The sequence below is a fragment of the Dromiciops gliroides genome, chromosome 2, assembly GCF_019393635.1.
Source record: "Dromiciops gliroides isolate mDroGli1 chromosome 2, mDroGli1.pri, whole genome shotgun sequence".
Classification (NCBI taxonomy): domain Eukaryota; kingdom Metazoa; phylum Chordata; class Mammalia; order Microbiotheria; family Microbiotheriidae; genus Dromiciops; species Dromiciops gliroides.
Window position 1 is genome coordinate 196,570,474 of NC_057862.1, and position 21,752 is coordinate 196,592,225.

The window sequence follows — 21,752 nt, forward strand, 5'->3', positions numbered from 1 at the left end:
ATTAAATATTAGCAAAGAGAGAGCACATGGCTTGGAAAGATCAGAAGCCCTACATACTTAGGATAGAGGGGAAAGAGAGAGCAGCTTGGGAGAGGGAAGAGCGTGCCAAGAGACTCCTCTCCAGAGTTTTTAACCTGTCTCAGGTAGAGGTGGGTCACTCCATCTTGAGCCAATCTAATTGGCCAGTAACATTCAAGTCCATTGATTGACATGACATGAAGGTGGTCTTAGGTTAGTTAACTTCCTTTAGTTAGTCAGGAAGGTCGATCTACATTTCCTTTGAAATTCTCCTGACTCTGGGCTGGCCCTGCAAAACCAGCCAGAGCTCTTGTATGTGTGTGTGTGTGGGGGGGGGGTCTCTGAGTCCCCAAAACACCCTATTATTAATAATTTTCTCACATGTGTATTCCCTGATGACGCACATGGTCAAGGGGCAAATCTATGCTCCCTTGTCAGACTTAATACACCAGTATGGTCAAGGGCTGATACAGGAGGAAGATTTAGAATTTGGTTTTGGACATTTCAAATTTGAAGTGACAGAAGACATGCAAGTGGAAATGTCTGATAGGAAGCTGGAAGCACAGCATTAGAACTCAGGTCACAGGTTAGAGAGAAACACATTTGGACTCTTTAGTATGGAAGACAGTCAGCAATTAAGCTGTGGGAAAATATGCCCCCCCCCCAAAGCTAATTGAAGTTGTCTGGGGAACAATTACTGTCTGGGAGGTGAATTTCAGCTGGGAGAAGGGTGCTTAGGAATGACTCCTTTCCTGCCCCCCTCCCCAGAAATCAGGATCACATGATGAGAGAGACCCAAGGCTGATCATGTGGGGGAGGAGTTTAGAGGGCTGCCCCTTTGATTATACTGCATTCCAATTGGCTAGCATTTGGCACCAGTGTCTTGGCGCCGTAGATTGTAACTGAGGAAGAAGGGAGGAGCCAGCCAGGTTAAGAGATAAAAGGGTTCCTGAGTCCCATGCTCACTGCCATTTCCTTTTGGGAGCTGGCTCATTCTCATGGGAATGTATAAATAAAGACCTTTGATACTTCTCCAACACAGAGTCTCAAAAATTTTTAAATGGGATTTCTCACTGCTAGTCATTGTGCTAAGCACTGAGGGTATGTAGAAAGGCAAAAACCAGTCCTTTGGGACCCAATATGTACATAATTAGTTACATACAAGATATTATTTAGAGTAGAGGGAAGGCAATCTGAATAGGGAAGGCATAGCAGATGGGGGAGGGAAGGGAAGTGAGGAGGGCTTCCTACAGAAGGTGGGATTTTAAGAGGGGTCTTTAAGGAAGCCATTGAAACAAAGAGACCAAGGTGAGGAGAGAGAGCATTCAAGGCACGGAATGGTTGAGCTCTCCAATGTCTGAGCCTTGGGCAGTGTGAGGTTTGGGGTGTCTAAGAGAGGAGGAAAAGGACACAGTGGAGGAGAAGTCTCAGAGGTTGTAGGAGAACCAGAATTGTGTAGTGTGAGTCCTAGCACTAGCATTTACTGGTTCTGGGGATTTCAGTCAAGCCAATTCACCTCTTGAAGAATTGGTTTCCTTATCTCTAAAATAATAGCAATTATCATACTTGTATCTCACAGGGTTCATAGAGTTGAGGACTGGATCTTAGAAATCATTTGGTTCAGCCCTCTCATTGGGCAATGAGATGATCTAAAGCCACAAATATAGAAAGTGGAAGAGTGGGAATCAAACCCAGGTCCTCTGCCAGCAAAGCCAGTGCTCTTTTCATAAGGAAATCTTAAGTGCTTACTATCACAGAAACTAAGAGGTGAAGGAATTTTTTTTAAAAGCAGGGATGGGGGCAGCTAGGTGGCGCAGTGGATAGAGCACCAGCCCTGGAGTCAGGAGTACCTGAGTTCAAATCTGACCTCAGACACTTAACACTTACTAGCTGTGTGACCCTGGGCAAGTCACTTAGCCCCAATTGCCTCACCAAAAAAAAAAAAAAAGAGCGGGGGATGGTCAGCAGTGTCAGACAGGAAAAGTGCTGGAGGAAAATGAGGATGGGGAAGAGACTATTGGATTTGTCAAGGAGGTCACTGGTGAGCAATAATACATTAACTGCCATATAATGGAATCCTGATGGCAGAAGGTTCAGGAAGGAATGTGTGTTGAGGAATGGAGGCAGGTGTAGACACTCATTCTCATTCAAGAACATTAGCAGTGAAAAGAAGATGAGAAGCCTCGAAAGCAGGATCAAGCTCTAGGTCCTCTGACCTGATTTTTTAAACACCAGAGATTTGTATAAGTTCGAAATCAATGTAAAATAATGGTTGATCAGGAAATTCTTTTTGTATCAAATATCTCTAATAAGGGTCTGATATCCAACATATACAGAGAAGTGATATAAACATATGACACCAAGAGCCATTCACCAGTGTGAGTGGTCAGAGGACATAAAGCACACAGTTCTCTAAAGAAGAATTGGAAATTAGGGATATCCGTATGAAAGGTCACTGCAGGTCACTAACAATAGGGGAAATGCAAATCAAAACAACTCTGAGCTTCCACCTCACATAAAGCAATTCAAAGATGACAAGGTGGGAACAGTCAAGGCCCAAAGGGCAGTGGAAAGACAAACACATTAGTAAATGTTAGTAGAGCTGTGAATTTGTTCAGAAATTCTGGAAAGCAATTTGGAATTATTCAAAGAAAATAACTAAAACATTCATACCCTTTGACCCAGGGAGGCCACTTTCTGTGGTAGTAAAGAACTAGAAATAAAGCTGATGCCTATCTGTTGCAGGAATGCAGTGCGACTCCAAGAAACCTAAGGATCCCAGTCCCCAAGGAATCCCAGGGGAGGGACAGCTCTGTCTCCCACCTCAGGAATGAGTGTTGCTGAGCAAGACCCTGGTAAACTATACCAAGGTCTACAAGATGATATGCAGGATATGGGTGTATGCTGCATATCCTACTGATGCCCCATAATTCCAAACCCCCCCCCTTTGTTTTATAAAGATACAAAAGACCAGGTCTTCTCTTACTCCAGTGAGACAGTCACCATAAGGATCTGTTTCCCGCGGCCCCCCCTATATAGTTCTCTCTCCTAATAAATCTCTTTTTATTTTTACAAGATTCATGATGAGCCTCCAATTCTTTGGATGAGCTAGCCCCCCCCCATCTAGGTTGCAAGTTCCCCCAACACATCAATTGGGGAATTTCTAAACAAATTGTGTTAGATTAATGGAATGGAATGCTACTACAGTCTAGGAAATGATGAATATGAAGAATACAGAAAAGCATGAGAAAATATGTGAACTGATATAAAGTGAGGTAGGCAAAAAAAGGGAAAAAATATATACACTGCCTACTATATAAGTGGAATTTAAAAAATAACCACCCTGAAAGCTGTATAAGTATAATAACCAAGTCTAGTTCCAAAGATGAGAAATAAGAATAGAATTCCCTTGCTTCTTTGTAGAAGTGGATGAATATGGGTTGGAAAACTCCATATAATGCTAGGCTTTGTTGTGTTTGGTTCTACTGAGTGATTTTCCCCCCTCCTCCCTCCCTCCCTCTCCCTCCCTCTCTCTCTCTCTCTCCCTCCCTCCCTCCCTCTCTCTCTCTCTCTCTCTCTCTCTCTCTCTCTCTCTCTCTCTCTCTCTCTCTCTCTCTCTCTCTCTCTCGGTTATAAGGTGTGGTGCTAGCACTCAATGCTAGTACCTTCCTTCTACTGATTATCTGCAATTTATCCTGTATATATCTTGTCTGAATGTATTTGTTTTCATGCTGTCTCCCTCATTAGATTGTGAACTTGCAAGCAGAAATTACTTTTTACATTTCTTTGTATCCTCAGCACACAGATAGCCTGGTACTTGATAGACTCTTTTTTATTTTTTTTTTTTGGCGGGGTAGTGAGGGTTAAGTGACTTGCCCAGGGTCACACAGCTAGTAAGCGTCGAGTGTCTGAATCCATATTTGAACTCAGGTCCTCTTGAATCCAGGGCTGGTACTTTATCCACTGCAGCAACTAGCTGCCCCCACTTGATAGACTCTTAATAAATGCTTGCTGAATTTTTGTTGACTTGGTGGAAGGAATAACTTTCCTACCTCTTTCAAATTAAAGCTCATCCTCAAGCCTTGAGTAGCTCAGGGGACTAAAGTCTCGGGCTATGAACATCACCTCCTACTCACCTGAGTACAAGTAAACAGTCATGAAGCACTCCAATGGTGGACAACAATAGGCAACCTAGAGACTCCAAGGAGGTTGGCTCAGCTGAATTAGCTCAAGGTATCATCCTCGACATATATCCTGATTGAATATCCTTCTCTTTTCATCATTAAATGAATCTTTTGTTAACTGTTGAATGATGCACATAAGTGCCTCATATCATTCTAATACTGAACTTAACCTACCAGGGGCCTGGCCTGAGTCAAGCCTGGTCCTGATCACGAGAGATAACTCTGTGGGTGGGGCAGGAAAGACATTGAAGACCAATCAAGGATTGAGACATGAAGGTGATGTAAAATCAAGACACCAATAATTTTTTAAAGGCCAACAAATAAAACATGGGAAAAAGAAAGCAAAGGAACCTCTCTGGAGAAACTGAAGGTGTGTAGAAAAGGAGGAGTAAGGGAGGAGAGTCATTCAGGTATGGTAAAGAGGTAGAAGCTGGAACCCAAGGAGAAAGAATTCTGACTTATTTGTATAGTGCTTTTAAGATGTACAAAGTGCATTCCTCCCGATAAGCCTGTGAGACAGGAAGAACAAACACTATTACCTCTATTTTATAATGGAGGAAACATGTCTTTGAGAGTTAAGTAACCTACCCAATTAGCTTTAAAGAAAGGAGTTCCAGGACAAACGGACCCAGAGGAATTGCCATTAAGATGACCAGTGTCCAAGGCTGCTATTAGCTCTGACTGTGGGAAAGCCACTGAAAGTGGTCATGTTCTTACAAATGGGCTACTGTGCTATCTTTTCACTCAAATACATTCATATTCCAGCCAGCTTGACCTCTGCCAATAAAACATGTTCTAAAGTCCAAGGCTGACTGGTGAGAACCTGTTGATTTCTTTATCGCTTACACTTAGTACCATTTTCTAACTCAGGGGTTTTATAAACTTGTTTTTATATTTCCCTGGGTGGAAGTAGGGGATAGCTCCTAATCTGGGTCAGTTCTGAAATTATGATGGTTGTTCTTATCTTTATTCTTTTTGTTGTTCTTTTATTCACTTATTCTTCACAATCCCTTTATTTATATAAATAATACCTAGTACAGTATCCAGGCTAAGTGGAAATGCTTAACTGATAATGCTAAACCCAGGGCATAATCAGTAAAAAGAGTAACTTATTAGTAATACAGTGCCATAGGTATTTACTAATTGGTTAAATGAGTGGTGTGACTATAGTATGACTATGGAGTAACTCAGCCTGTTTCCTTAGGCTATTCTAAGACAGAAGTTATTAACCCAGGGTCCATGAACTTGGGGTGTGTGTGTGTGTGTGTGTGTGTGTGTGTGTGTGTGTGTGTGTTTTCAGGGCAATGAGGGTGAATTGCCCAGGGTCACACAGCTAGTAAGTGTCAAGTGTCTGAGGTCATATTTGAACTCAGGTCCTCCTGAATTCAGGACCAGTGCTTTATCCACTGCACCACCTAGCTGCCCCTATGAACTTGGGTTTTGTTTGTTTATTTGTTTTTGATTATGAACTTGTTTTTAAAAAATTTTTTGATAACCTATCCAATGATGCTGCCTCTAAGGAATGGTGTTGAGAGAACTGTCACAGTCCTTTGAATTTTTTCAATAGTAGCAAATATTTGCTTTTGATATTGGGCATAGACCCAAAGTTATTTGGAATCAAGTCTGGTGAATAAGACAAATAATTACCTACCTCACATTGCTGTTGTGAGGATCAAATGAGATTATGTATGTAAATGCATGTAAAGTAGTCTGCCAACGTTAAAGCTCTATGTAAATGCTAGCTATTGTTATAATTAGTCCAAACAATATGAAATTATATGAGAAAAGTCACTGAACCACATAACTTTCACCCAGTGATACCACTACTGGGCAGAACCTCCAAGGTGGTTGAAGACAAAAAGAAAGGTCCCATATGTACATAAATATTTATAGCAACATGTTTTATAATTGCAAAAAATGGAAGCCAAATGGCTGAATAAATTGTGGCATATGAATGTAATGAAATTTTCTTATTGTGAAATAAGAAATATGAATATGAAGAATTCAGAATAATTTGGGAAGACTGTTAACTAATGTAAAGTGAAATAAGTAGAACCAGGAAGACAAATAATAACAGAGGTGTCAAACATGGGAGGCAGGAACAACATTAAAATGTAATCAGGAAATATTTAACAACATAAATAAAAATACAATAAAACACAGATGATGTTAATATGTAGTTTTCTAAGTCAATATGCAATCACAGGAATCCTTATGTATGATTTAGTGGCCCCATTTCTATTTGGGTTTGAATGTAAAAACGACAACACTGAAAAATGTCAGAAATCTGATGACCCATCTTGACTCCGAAGATCTAACAGTGAAGTACGCTCACCTCTTCTTGGCATAGAGGTATTGGACCACAGCTGAGAAATGAGACATATGTTGTTAGACAAAGTGAATGTGTTGGCTTTTATTGCTTAGCTGTTCTTTATTACAAAGGAGAATTCTGTGACAGATGAAGGGAGGAAAGAAAAGCATCACTGGGAAGGCACAGTGTTGTAAGAAAGGAAAAAAAACATTAATAAAGCATTTGGTTTTGTCAAATTGAGTGTCACTGGGTCTAAAATGAAGTATGTCTATAAATGTGACTACTGTTCTGTGGCTTTTAAACTGACTTTGAATGCAATTCTAAGAGTTTCAAAAACCTTTTCAACAAAGGTAGTGTTCCCACACAGCTTCTTAAAGCAGCAACTTTTAAAGACAATGCTTATTGGGATGTATAAATTCTAGTAGGATCGCAAGATCATAAATTAAGAATTGGAGGGGGCAGCTAGGTGGTGCGGTGGATAAAGCACCAGCCCTGGATTCAGAAGGACCTGAATTCAAATGCGGGCTCAGATACTTGACATTCACTAGCTGTGTGACCTCAGGTAAGTCACTTAACCCCCATTGCCCTGCAAAAAAAGAAAGAAGAAAGAAGGAAAGAAGGAAAGAAAAGAATTGGAGGGCCTTTTTGAGATTAAGTAGTTCAACTCCCTCATTTTAACAGATGAGAAAACTGGGACCCAGAGAGGTTAAGTGATAGTCACAAATAGTTAATAGTTTCAAAGATTGGTAAGTAGATGAGCTGGGATTTGGGTCTAGATCTCCTGATTCCAAAGTCAATATTCTTCCCATTACAACTGGTATGTTTGACTGAAATTGGTTGTATATTTGTGTTTTAACAATCTGTTTACAAGCACTTTTTGTTTTTTTTACAGTACTTTATTTTTTCTACTTATATGTAAAGACAGTTTCCACAAGTTTTTATTAAGAGCCTACTATGTGGGGCAGCTAGGTGGCGCAGTGGATAGAGCACCGGCTCTGGATTCAGGAGTACCTGAATTCAAATTCGGCCTCAGATACTTCACGCGTACTAGCTGTGTGACCCTGGGCAAGTCACTTAACCCCCATAGCCCTGCTCCCCCCCCCAAAAAAAGATTAAAGACTGGCAAAGGCTTCTTACAGAAGGTAGGATATGAGCTAAAACTTGAAGGAAGCATATACATAGTTTTGCTTTATAAGTGTTCTCTTTAGAATGCTCTAATTTACCAAGAAGCAGTCTGTATTATGTTTAAGCACTATCATCTTCATGAAGCTTTTCCTGATTCCTCCAATTGCTAAACTGCTAGTGCCCCTCCTCCCAAATTACCTTGTATTGTCTTGTGAGTATTTATGTACATCTTGTATATATAGTGTATATATATTATACACATATTTTTGTATATATACATATAGTATGTATATATTTTGTACATATGTCTATTTTGTATATATTTATATTTATTCACTTTATATTTATTCTTTATGTGTTTTAGGTATGTACTTGTTGACTCCCCTCCCTCTGGCAAATAAGGGATTATTCTTTTCTTTGTACTTGTATCCCTATTAGCTTATCGTAGTACCTTGCACATAGTAGGAACAAGTAATAAATGCTTGTTGAATGATTCATCATTACTGATCGGTCATAATCATGCATCAGTTTTTTTCCCATGAGTTCAAAGTTAGATACAAATATTCTCATTTCCCCCATCAGTAAAAACAGATAGGAGTTGATATTATCATCCTTAATTTTTCAAATAAGGAATCTAACACCCAGGGTAATAAAATAAGATTATGAACCATTGTGATCCAGTTTAGGGAACTACAATCTTTACAGCCCACGAGACTACACAAACTTTGGTCTACAGGCTAAAAAACCCAAATGTGAAATCTAGATAGGAACATGTTAATATTATTTGAAGACACAAGTTACTGTACAAAAACACTTACAACCCTACTATCTCAGATGAGACAAATTCAGAGCCAGAAGAAACTTTGGAGTTTAATTCCACTTAAGTTTGACCCTCAGGAAAATCTTAGTGCAATCCACTATTTCAGCATATTAACAATATTGTTATTACCTTCACGTAGAAGACAGCAGACTCCCTCTAGTGTCTAAATGACCATTGGGTTCCTCCTTTTCTATATTTAAATCCCAGCCCAGAATCACTTTTTTATGGTTAATCCAAGAAAAGATGATATTGTTGATTCATCAAGCAAATTGGGTTGTTAAAATGGTTAGAATGATGGTACTGAAAATAGAATGTTCTTAGGAGGAAGAATGCATTCTTAATCTCACGACTGGTGAGATTTCATGTAAATATTTGTAGCCATATTGGGCGTAAGCAAGGAAGGGTCAAAAGCCCTATCCACGTCTCTATGTGACTCAAAATGAAGAACAGAGCTAGTATGTAGGGCCCTCCTAGTTTTCCATGTATGTTGGTAGGGTGTATATACCTTGGATAAGAGTGCTCCACCAACAGTTTATATGGTTCCTAAAGGGCCAAAGGGAAAAGGATATAATGTGAGCAGCGGATAGAATGCAGGGCCTGAAGTCAGGAAGACATCTTCACAAGTTCAAATCTGGCCTCAGACACTTACTAGCTGTGTGACTTTGGGCAAGTCACTTAACCCTGTTTATCTCACTTCCTCATCTGTAAAATGAGCTAGAGAAGGAAATGGCAGAGCACTCCATTATCTTTGCCAAGAAAACCTCAAATGTGGTCACAAAGAATTGGACACGACTGAACAACAACAACAATAATTTGAGCTTCCTCAAATGTTTATTAAATATGTAGTAGAAGTATTGTAAGGGTGTTGTATGGCCAGCATGATTCAAGCTGGCTTGGTGCTTCAGATTTAGAATCAGAATGCAATGAGACACTTGAAGACCATTTAACAGTTAACGAAAGGAAGCAGGGAAAACGTATAGAGCATGGATACAATATTGATTCATTTGGGTGCAGGTTTACTCTCTCTGTGTGCCATGATGGTCTCTCAGCCCAATCTTGTAGGTTGTTTTTGTTGTTGCTGTTTTAATTAAGCAACCAGAAAATTATGTCAAAGGCCAAATCTTAGTCCCCTCAGCTTATTGTCTTGAAAATGATTTTAATTGTTTTTAAGCAAAAACTAGACCTGAAAGATAATGTTCTTACTTCAAAGGATGGTCAGGGGAATCCCTGATTTGCTACGGTGGGATAACTTCCATGGTCCATGTCTTCTGGTTCCTTGATGAGGGATATGTAGACTTTGCTAGAATGACACAGGGAGTTGATTGTTCCCTAGTGACTACAGTTTTGAGAAGATGATTGTCAACTGAGAGTCAGGAGGATATATTTTTGTTGAGAAGAGCTGCCTTCTGTCTTATGTGAGATGGGTCATCATTTGGAAAGACCTGAATGATGGCCAGAGTGAATTGGTCTTCTGCTGCTGAATTTTCTTCATGAAGTGGCCTTCATTGTGGAGTTATTTCCATTCTTCTTAGTTTTTTCCCCTCTTTCCCCTCCCTTCTCCCTCCCCAAAACAGCAAGCAATCTGATATAGGTTATATATGTACAATCACATTAAATATATTTCTGCATTAGTCATGCTGTGAAAGAAGAATCAGAACAAAAGGGGAAAAGCTCACAAAAGGAAAACAAGAAAAAGTAGAAATAGTATGGTTCAATCTGCATCTAGATTCCACTTTTTTTTTTTCTGGATTTGGAGAGCATTTTCCATCATGAGTCCTTTGGAACTATCTTGGACCATTGTATTGCTGAGAAGAGTCAAGTCTATCACACCTGATCAACACACAATGTTGTTGATACTTTGTACAATGTTCTCCTGGTTCTGCTCATCTCACTCAGCAACAGTTCATGTAAGCCCTTCCAGGTTTCTCTGAAATCTGCCTGCTCATCATTTCTTCATATTTCCATTCTTCTTAATGTCTTTGATGTTTTCTGGGTGGATGGACCTTCATCATTTATTTGTAGGAAAAGAAGTGATATTCATGCTTGTAGAAAGGCAGGACCAAGGTTGACTACTTTACCAGCTTGTTGCTGGTGTCCTCTGCTGGACTATTTCTTCTGCTGAACTGCTAGCTATGCTGAATCAGTTGGCTTGCTCTTGGTTGCCATCTGCCGGTTTTTTATTGAACTGTAGCCACTATGTGGCTGATTCCCTACGAGGGAAGGGGCTCAGCTCTTTTTAGTCCATAGTTTCAAGGGCTATTTCAGCTTTTCTGTGAGCCAGACCTACACCTAGCAATAGTTCTAGTCTTAAATCAAGTCTGCCTTCTGAAATTTTTTCCTGCTGTCTCAACTGCTATTCCCTGAAGTCAACAAGCATTTATTAAGTATTTACTTTGTGCCAGAGTCATCAAAGTCCAATGGCAAGAGAAAAGTCAGGATGATTGTCAATGGCCTGGGATGCAGTGGATGACATCTTCCATGTCTGACCAAGCTCTAAATGCAGTGCCTGCCTCATCAGCCTTCATGACTGTTGGAACAACTTTTTCTTATCTGTCCATTCCTCTGGGGAAATCTTCACATGCTTGAAGTAGACATACCCCTAACTTACTGACAGGTTTGAAGCCTGTTAGTTACCCTCAACCTGGTTTACCCCATCTGCCCAAATGGGTATCACCAGGGTGTGGCTCATGCTACAGCTTCTTGAAGACACAGGTGAGAGTTCAGTGACAGGTGGACACCAAAGGTGGATGAGTATTCCTGAAAAGAGCTCAGTAAGCCCTTACACCGACGTGCTGGTCCTCTCTGAACACCCAATACACCCATAGAGATGACTTTGGAAGAGAGAGTGAGGCTGATGACTTTGTGAAGCTCTACTATCAAGTCAAGACATCACATCTCCAAGTCACTGGTCCTCTTTGAAAAGTAAGGACAAGGGGGCAGCTAGGTGGTGCAGTGGATAAAGCACTGGCCCTGGATTCAGGAGGACTTGAGTTCAAATCCGACCTCAGACACTTGACACTAGCTGTGTGACCCTGGGCAAGTCACTTAACCCTCACTGCCCCGCAAAAAAAAAAAAGAAAGAAAGAAAGAAAAGAAAAGAAAAGAAAAGAAAAGAAAAGAAAAGAAAAGAAAAGAAAAGAAAAGTAGGGACAAACAATTATGTGCCAGGCATTGGGAATTCAAACAGAAGCAAAAGTAAATATAACTCCTGCCATCAAGGACCTTACATTCAAATAGGTGAAGACATACATATAAGGAAACTGAAAAGGTGGGTGGAGTGCAGGGAGATGCACGGTCGAAAAAAAAGTATGGAGAATCAGTAGACTCTGCAGAAGAATGGATATGAGTGGCCTGAGTTACTAAGATGGAGGACTGATCATCAGAGTAAGGAGGTACAGGGGTGGAGGGATCTTCCAAAGAGAGAAGACCACAGGTAGAGAAAGTCATACACCTTATCCAAAAAATGGAATCTTTGAGACTTTGCCAGGGAGGTGGCTTCAGAAAGCACTTCAGTCCATGGTTCATGGGATATGGCTGTATTTTCCATTTACATTAATGTGTAACTTCATTGTAGAGGCAAAAGGGATTTAATACAGAACCTAGCCTTCCACTGGAGTTGGGATGAGTCCATTCCTTTCAAATTCCATCACACCCCTGGACATTAGCCTGGATCCATGCAAATCCTGGTAGTTTTGCTTAGCGAAACTGAGAGGCATCAATGAACTTTGCCTTCCTGCAGGCACCAAGATTGCTGCTTTCTCCACACATTCATTGACTTGGTGAGGGCAGAGACAGGAGCAATAAGTGAAGGTTAGTTTTAAAGAGATAAAGTTAGGTCTAATGGAAGGAAAATGCTTTAACAATTAGAACACACACACATTTATCTCATTTGATTCTCAGGACTACCCAATGAGGCCCCATTTTAACAGAGGAGGAAACAGGACGAGAGAAGCTAATAGTCACAAAGCTAGTAATTGAATGAAGCCTGCTTATGGTCTGAGGTCTTCCTGACTCTAGGTCCAGCATTAACCACTTTGACACTTAGCTGTTCCCTGAGATAGTAGTCAAAGCTCTTAATCACTATGTTTTGGGGCAGCTAGGTGGCGCAGTGGATAAAGCACCGGCCCTGGATTCAGGGGGACCTGAGTTCAAATTCAGCCTCAGACACTTGACACTTACTAGCTGTGTGACCCTGGGCAAGTCACTTAACTCCCATTGCCCCACCAAAAAAAATTGTTTTTTTTTAATCACTACGTTTTGACCAGGAAATCACAAAATAGTGATGGGGGTGGGGTGGGGTAGATAAACAATATTAAGGAAGCTGTCATCACCCTAAGGAACATATGCTGTGGTGGGTAACTAGTAGCAGCTGTGGGCATAGGCACTGAAGAAACACCAACCCCTTTCCCCCTCAGAATCTTCCTGCAGGCAGCAGATAAAAGCTGGGAGAAACAGAATTTGGGGCACGGTATTACAGACCGGTCCTTTATAGAAGGCATTCCAAATGTCTTAATGCAGTTTTAAGTTCTCTTAGTAGCTTTAAAATGAATTTAAAATAGCTTAAGACTTCACTAAGACTTTTGGGATACACTGAACTGTGATTGTAGAGCTGACTGTCTTGGAAGGAGGGAGGGATTAAATCAGGTGAGAACCATTTCACTGAGAGCTGGCACTTCTGCAGGCCTATTGTTCCTGGCCATGGAGGAGTCTCATGAGCTAAATAGTGAATTCTTGAGGCCTTAAGCCAAAACAAACACCCTACTTTTTCCGCTCTCATTTCTACCTCACTCCCAGCCCTATCCCTCTTCAGAACTTAGCCCTTTGTAACTTCTGGCAACTCTTCTACTGCCCACCTCTGCTTGTTAAATTTTCCTTCATCCTAGATCTCTTCTCACATTCTTTTTTTTTTAAATAGATTTTTATTTATATTTTTGGTTTTTATATCTCCTAAGATTTCCCCTACATCCCTTCTTCTCCCAGAAGCCATTACTTACTAACAATGGACTTTTGGTTTTGTTTTGCTTTGTTTGTTTTTAGAGCTCCTCTCACATTCTTTCCATATTTTTGTACTATCACAAATCTATTTTTTTTCCACTTGACACTTTGCTGGTTCCTTCTTCTCCCTCCCTCCCTCATGGCATCCCAAGAGGAAGAGTTGACATGTCTTGCTGATGGCTAACATTCTCAAACCCTCATTCTACTCCCCCAGAAACTGTACCACCTGGTGGTATGCTCCCCCACCCTTTCCTAGTAGCTGTGTTCCAGGTTAACTATTCCCTGCTGAAACTCATGGCTGTTATCTCCTGGGCCACAAGTCACTTACTACCTTGAGTAAATCTCTCCACCTTTCTTGGGTCTCAGTCCCCTCTCTAAAATGAAGGGATTGGGCTGAATAGCCACCGAGGTCTCTTTCAGCTCAAAACCTATGATCTTTTTATCATTCTGCCTACAAACATGCCTAGGCCTCTACCTTCATTTAAAAAGAAAAAAAAAGTTCCCTGGCCCCTGTCACCCCCTCAAGCTATTTCCCTACATCTCTCCTCCCTTTCACACCAAACTCCTAAAGAGTCTTCAAGGCTCATCACCCCTTCCTCATCACCCCTCACTTCTCTGGCCTCTGTAATCTAGCTCCTGACTCAAACAAACGATTCCTCACACCAGGAAGGTACTCTCTCTTCCATTTATCTTCTCAGAAATCATTATCTTCTAACAAGGTTCCTGTGCCAGGCCTTCGATGAAGCTTTCCTTAATACTCCAAGGTGTTCATGTGCTCTTGCCCCCAAATAGCTTATACTTCCTTATCTAGGTATACTTCATATATCCCCAGTGGATTCCTTGAGGGCAGGGCCCGAGAGGGAGATAGGCAAGGTGTTATGGAAGTTCATTGGATGGATGGGGAGCAATTACTCCTGGATGGGAAGGGAAGGTTGAAATAAAATGTCATTTCCCAACCTTCTACATGTGCACAAGAAGTCTCACATGCCTTCAGGTAGGGCTTCAAGGAAGACATGGAACACTGAAATATGGGTAGTATCTCAATAGACAGAAGTGGGAGTGTTCCAGGTTTAGGGAATATCAGGGATAAGGGGAGAAAGGCCAGAGTAAAAATAGAGAAGCAACATGGAGAAGTAGATTGAATACCAGCCCTGGAGATGAATTCAAATCCTATTTCTGACACTTGCTAGCTGTGTGATACTGGGTAAGTCCCTTAATCTCTCTGAGTCTCATTTTCTTCATCTGTAATTATGGGTTCAAGTAGATGACAAGCTCTAAAATCCATGATCCTTTAAAGTCCAAGATGTATTGCAGGGATAGTGAATAGTCCAGTTTGACTGCAATATTGATCATATAAAGGAGAATAGTGTAAGATAAAACTGGAATAGAATGATAGTGTGAATTATAGAAGACATCTGAATGCCATTTTTAGGGATATGGACTTTATTTCATAGGCAATAGAGAACCACTAATGATTTTCAAGTAATGAAATAATGAGTGCTATGCTTTAAGAGGTTAATTTGGCAAATATATGCAGGATTGGTTTGCAAAAAGATTAAAGGTAAGGAGATCAGTTAGGAATTTATTTTAAAAGTCCAAGGGGGGGGCGGCTAGGTGGCACAGTGGATAAAGCACCGGCCCTGGATTCAGGAGTACCTGACTTCAAATCCTGCCTCAGACACTTGACACTTACTAGCTGTGTGACCCTGGGTAAGTCACTTAACCCCCATTGCCCTGCAAAAAAAACCCCAAAAAACAAAAAAAAAGTCCAAGGGGAAATAATCGTAAATGGAATTTAGTAGTAATAGAAAAGAGGGGCAGATTAGTCAATGAATATGGACAAAGGACACAAAGAGTACTCAGAAGAATTGCAAATATTAACTATATAAAAGATTGCTCTAGGGGTAGCTAGGTGGTGCAGTGGATAAAGTGCTAGCCCTGGATTCAGGAAGACCTGAGTTCAAATCCAGCCTCAGACACTTGACACTTACTGGCTGTGTGATCCTAGGCAAGTCACTTAACCCTCACTACCCCGAAAAAACAAAACAAAAAAAAGATTGCTCCAAATCATGAATCTTGTGAAATGCAAATTAAAAGTCTGAAGTTTCATCTCATACATAGCAAACTGGCAAAGATGACATGAAACCAGTGTTGGAGGGCCTACAAAAAAACAAGTACACTAACACTGATGGTGGAACTCTGAATTGGTCTAACCACTCTGGAAAGCAATTTGGAATTATGTTAAGAAAATGACTAAAATGTCCATCTTCTTTGACCAATGGATGCCACCTAGGTTTGTACTATTTGGGCCTGACAGCAACTTCTGAGTCTTCTCAGGAATTCCTGTGTCAGAGGTCAAGGGATGTCAAAGACGGAAAGGTCCCATATATACCAAAATATTAATAACAGCACTTTTTGTGGTAGCAAAAAAATCAAAACAAAGTGTGTGCCTATCTATTGGGCATTAGCTAAATAAATTGTGATACCTGAATTATTAAAATATTATTGTGGGAGGGGCAGCTAGGTGGCGCAGTGGATAGAGCACCAGCTCTGGAATCAGGAGTACCTGAGTTCAAATCCAGACTCAGGCACTTAATACTTACTAGCTGTGTGACCCTTGGCAAGTCACTTAACCCCAATTGCCTCACTTAAAAAAAAATTATTGTGATGTAAGAAAAATGAATGTAGAGGGGCAGCTAGGCGGCACAGTGGATAAATTCAGGAGGACCTGAATTCAAATTCAGCCTCAGACACTTGACACTTACTAGCTGTGTGACCCTGGGCAAGTCACTTAACCCTCATTGCCCTGCAAAAAATCAAACAAACAAAATGAATGTAAAGAATCTAAGAAATACAATCTTAGAAAAACAACACACACACAATAACCATAACAGTGTAAATGGCAAGAACTATAAAGATAACAACAAAATAAAACAGAAAAGAGATGAGAAAATGTACTTCCTTTCCTTCCTTGCCAAGGAAAAAGACTGTGTGCATAGAATAGTAAGTACATATACTATAAGTCTCAGTTGATATATTGGACCAGTTTTGCTGAACTCAGGGTTTGTTTGGGGTTTTTTTAATGTTTCTTTTTTACTGTTTGTACAAAAAAATGGCTTGATGGGTAGGGTAGTAGGGAAGGATATATTTGGAAATAAAGGCAACATAAAATCAAAAGTTCATGAGAGGACCAGGAAGACCTGAATGCCAATGCAGTCTCAAATAATTACTAGTTGTGTGACCATGGATAAGTCATTTAATTTCTACCTCAAGTTTCTCAACTGTAAAGTGGGGATAATAATAGCATCTGAGGATAAAATGAGATATTTGTAAAATGCTCTGAAAAGCTCCAAGTGCTATATAAATTCTAGTTGTCATTGTTATTATTTTATATATAATTATTTTTAAAATAAAGATCAGAGGCTGTAGAGTTGGAAAAAAGAGAAAAGGGGGCAGGAACAAGAGATATTTTAGAGACAGAATCAACAGAACTTGGTCACTAATTTGATACTGGAGAAGGCAGGTTCAACAATGACAAGTAACTGGGAAAACTGTAGTTCTTTTAAGAGATACAGGGGAAAAAGGACTAAGAAATGGGTTTAGAAGAAAGATGATGAATTTGTTCTCGACTCTGTTGAATCTGAGGTGCTGCAAATCTAGGTTCATCTAAGCTGAGATATTAAGTAGTAGACAGTCAGAAATGCTGGGCTGATGCTTGGAAGAGAGATTAGAGCTGGATTAGGAATTATTTACACAGTGTTGATAGGAATCCAAGGAAATGGATGAGATTGCCAAAGTTCTTGAATAACTGCCATAGGAAAAACCTGAAGAGGATCACTCAGAGGGTGTACTATATTTCAGAATCCTAGGGCAGAAGGGGAACCAAAAGGGAGGGGGGTGGTCTGTGTTGTCAGATGCTGCAGTAATCATCGGATTTAGTCCAATTTATCAGCAGAGTGGTTGGGGGAGGAATCAGATTGCAAAATTGGGAAGAGTAAATAGATGATAAATTGGAGTCATCTTTCAAAAAGTAAAAAATAAGGGGCAGCTAGGTGGCACAGTGGATAGAGCACCGGCCCTGAAGTCAGGAGGACCTGAGTTCAAATTTGGCCTCAGACACTTAACACTTACTAGCTATGTGACCCTAGGCAAGTCACTTAACCCCAATTGCCTCACCAAAAAAAAAAAAAAGGTAAAAAATAAAAAGTAAAGGGGAAAATAATGAGAGATGTAGGGTTTTTGTTTTCATTCTTTAGAATGGGGAATTTTTTTTATCCCCACTCCTCAGCACAACTTCTATGCACTGGTAAGTATTTAATAAATACTGCTTGATGATTACAGTGACAAGCATGTTTTGTAGGTACAGGGGGAGGAAGAGGAGAGGGAGAAATTTAAGTTCGAAAGGGGAGCAGAAACAAATGTTTCTTTTTTCTCCTAGGATTTGACAATTTTCCCTTTCCCCCAGCTTCCAGAGCTCTATTTATTTAGCCCATGATATCTAGCCAATGAATCAAGAAACTCATGTTGAGTACCCGTATATTTAAGCAACCATGAGAGGTACATTGTGTCCTGAAGGTCTCTTCCTGTTGTCAAAACCCAGACCAAGAAAAACAGCCCCTTGAACCAAAAGAGATTTTATTTGCTAATAAGGAGAAATAGAGCCAGATTACTCTGAACACTGTTCCAATCCTACATGGTACAGTTTTAAATTTGTATATATTTAAAGGGTGAATGGCTTAAGCAATAGTGGGAAAATGTCAAGGATATTATTACATTTTGTGGTTTCTACATTTTCATTCTAATTCTGTGATATTCATGTTTTATATTCTAAAACGTTTTGTCCCACAAGCATCTTTGTGATTTCATAGGAATTCACTCGTCTTATCAGTTCTAATTGTCAAGGTTCCTGATTCTGCAACCTTGCAAAGTCAGTTCTGCATCAAGGTGTATGCTCCAGGATGGAGATGGCCTTATGCCTCTTCAAGACAAGCTTCACCACTAGTCACTTCCTCAATTCCTTAGCCCACTTATAGTTGTAATTTACCTTTTGACCTGGATTAAGTGGTCACTAATTCTTCCACTTGTAACTGACTGTCTCTAAGGACTAGCCTAGCCAGATTTGGTCAAGCACATCCGGTCCCAGAATGATTTCTCTGATCAGTGGACTCAAAGCCCACCTGCTAAGTTGCATAGAGAGGCTGCTGTCAGAGCCATAACCAAGAACTTCTACACCCTGGGTAAAAGGGCTAAAGGATGTTGTATGGCAGCAGCAAGCTCACCTGAGATATGGACATTGACAATGAGGAACACCATGAGATTTCTAAGCTTCTGAAGGACTGAGGAATGTTTGGGACAAGGGTGGGGTGTGGGTAAGTATGGAAGCTAGCACTCACATCCTGGGCTAGGTTGAGTTTCAGCAGGGAATAGTTATCCTGGAACACAGCTACTAGGAAGGGGTAAGGGAACATACCCCCAGATAGTATTCTTTGAACCCTCTAAATTTTGCATCTTCAGGAGAAGCTCCAGTGACCTATTTACAGCTCTGGTTTCAGTGTTCATCAACAGAGGGAATATCCACACTGACAAAGTCACAGATCTCTGAAATACTAATAAACCAATAAATTGTCCAATCTGGTCAGATCTTCCTTTGAGATATCTATCATAGGAGGGGGTATGGTTTCAGAAAAACCTGAGAAGACTTACATGAACTGATGCAAAGTGAAGTGAATGGAAGCAAAAAAAACCCATTGTGCACAGTAAAAGAAGTGTTGTAATGGTGATCAACTGTGAAAGACTTAGCTACTCTGATCAATACAATGATCCAAGACAATTCTTAAGGACCCATAGTGAAAAATGCTATCCACTTCCTGAGATAAAACTGTGCAGACTAAAGTGCAGATTGAAGCATACTTTTTTCACTTTTTTTCTTGCTTTTAATTTTTTGCAACAAAGCTAATATGTAAATATGTTTGCATGACTCCACATGTATACCTGATATCACATTCTTTGCCTTCTCGATGGGGAGGGGAAGAGCTAGAGGGAGAGAGAGAATTTGGAACTCAGGATTTTAAAAAAGGAATGTTAAAATAGAACATAATTGTATTTTAAAATGTCTATTATATGCATCTTGTTCTTTCCTTCCTCACAGTTCTCCTCTTACTTCAAGCCTTCATTACCTTTCTTTTAAACATCATACCTGGGTCAAAGAACTTCCTTCTCATCTGTCATATGAGGGAAAAGTTTGGTAGGTGGTTTGTCACTGAATTCATTTCCTTGTCAGACTGGAAAAGTATGTTCATTCTTTCCAAGCCTGTGTCCCCTAAGCCAGAAAGGTCTGGGCTCAATTCCTACATTTGACATATACTGAGAGTGTGATCTCAGTGCTTTAGGCAGCTCTCAGAGACTATAAATTGCAGAGGGGGCAGCTAGGTGGCACAGTGGATAAAGCACCAGCCCTGGATTCAGGAAGACCTGAGTTCAAATCTGGTCTTAGACACATGACAATAGCTGTGTGACCCTGGGCAAGTCACTTAATCCCAATTGCCTCACCAAAAAAAAAAAAAAATTGCAGAGAAGGTGCTGATCTCCACTGGTAGACAGAGTTTCCTCCTATGGAAGTTCTCTAGAATCTGGGAACTCACCAATCCAGAGCCTATTTCTCTCTTACTTATCTGTGTGCATATAGTAGGTTCTTAATAGAAAGGAAGGTCCCTGAGGGCATAAATTCTTCCTTCCTTCCTTCCACTCTTTTTTCTTTTGCCTGAGCGCCTGACCCAGTGCCTTGCACATGGCTAAGGAGTAATCTGGTATTGATAAAGCATTGGCCATGGTATTTTGAAGACCTGGGGCCAAATCTCACCTGTGTGATCCTGGGAATGTCAACCTCTGGGCTTTGATGTCTTCATCTATGATATGGTGATAATGCTACTACTTCATAATGTTGGTGTGGGGATCACATAAGATGGTATAGTGAAAGTCCATTAAAACTCTACATAATTCTCCAATTGAGAAATGGTCAAAAGATATGAATAAGCAGTTTTCAGATAAATAAATTAAAGCTATCTACAGCCATAGGAAAAAAATGTTCTCAATCACTGATTAGAGAAATGCAAATTAAAACAACTCTGAGGTACCACCTCACACCTATTAGATTGGCTAATATGACAAAAAAGGAAAAATAATAAATGTTGGAGAAGCTGTGAAAAAATTGTAATACTAATGTATTGTTGGTGGAGTTGTGAACTGATCCAACCATTCTGGAGAGCAATTTGGAACTATGCAACCTTTGAATCAGCAATACCATTACTAGGTATATATCTCTTTTTCTTTTCTTTTCATTTTTGAGGCAATTGGGGTTAAGTGACTTGCCCAGGGTTATACAGCTAGTGTCAAGTGTCTGAGTCTGGATTTGAACTCCGGTCCTCCTGACTCCAGGACTAGTGCTCTATCCACTGCACCACTTAGCTGCCCCACTAAGTATATATCTCAAAGACATTATTTTTAAAAAGGGAAAGGGACCCATATGTACAAAAATATTTATAGCTGTTCTTTTTGTGCTGGCAAAGAATTGGAAATTGAAGGGATGCCTATCAACTGGAGAATAGCTAAACAAATTGTGGTATATGAATGTAATGGAATACTATTGTGTTATAAGAAATGATGAGCAGGCAGATTTCAGAAAAACGTAGACTTACATGAACATCATGCTGAGTGAAATTAGCAGAATCAAGAGAACATTGTAAAGAGTATCAACAACATTGCATGATGACCTGTGATAGATTTAGCTCTTCTCAGCAGTACAATGATCCAACACAATTCCAAAAAGCTCATGATGGAAAATGCTCTCCATAATTAGAAAAAGAACTATGTAGTCTGAATGCAGTTTGAAGCATACTATTTTCCCTTTTATTGTTGCTTTTTTGTTATTGTTGTTTATTCTTTCTTGTATTTTTTTTCCTTTTGTTTTGATTCTTCTCTCAAACAGGACTAATGTGAAAATATGTTTAACATTTTTGTAATGTATAACCTATATCAGATTGCTTGCTGGCTTCGGGAAAGGGGAGGGAGAGAATTTTGGGACCCAAAATCTTACAAGAATGAATATTGAAAACTATCTTTACGTGTAACTGGAAAAAATAAAAGTCCATTTAAAAAAAAACTACATAAATTTGAGCTAGGGAACAGTTAGATAAAATCAAGAAAGCTTTTATTATACCCTTTATCTGTGCTGAGCATTAAGCTAAAGAAATTAGTTGAATAGGATTGTATGGGTTCCCATGGGAATGACAGCAGCTTAAGA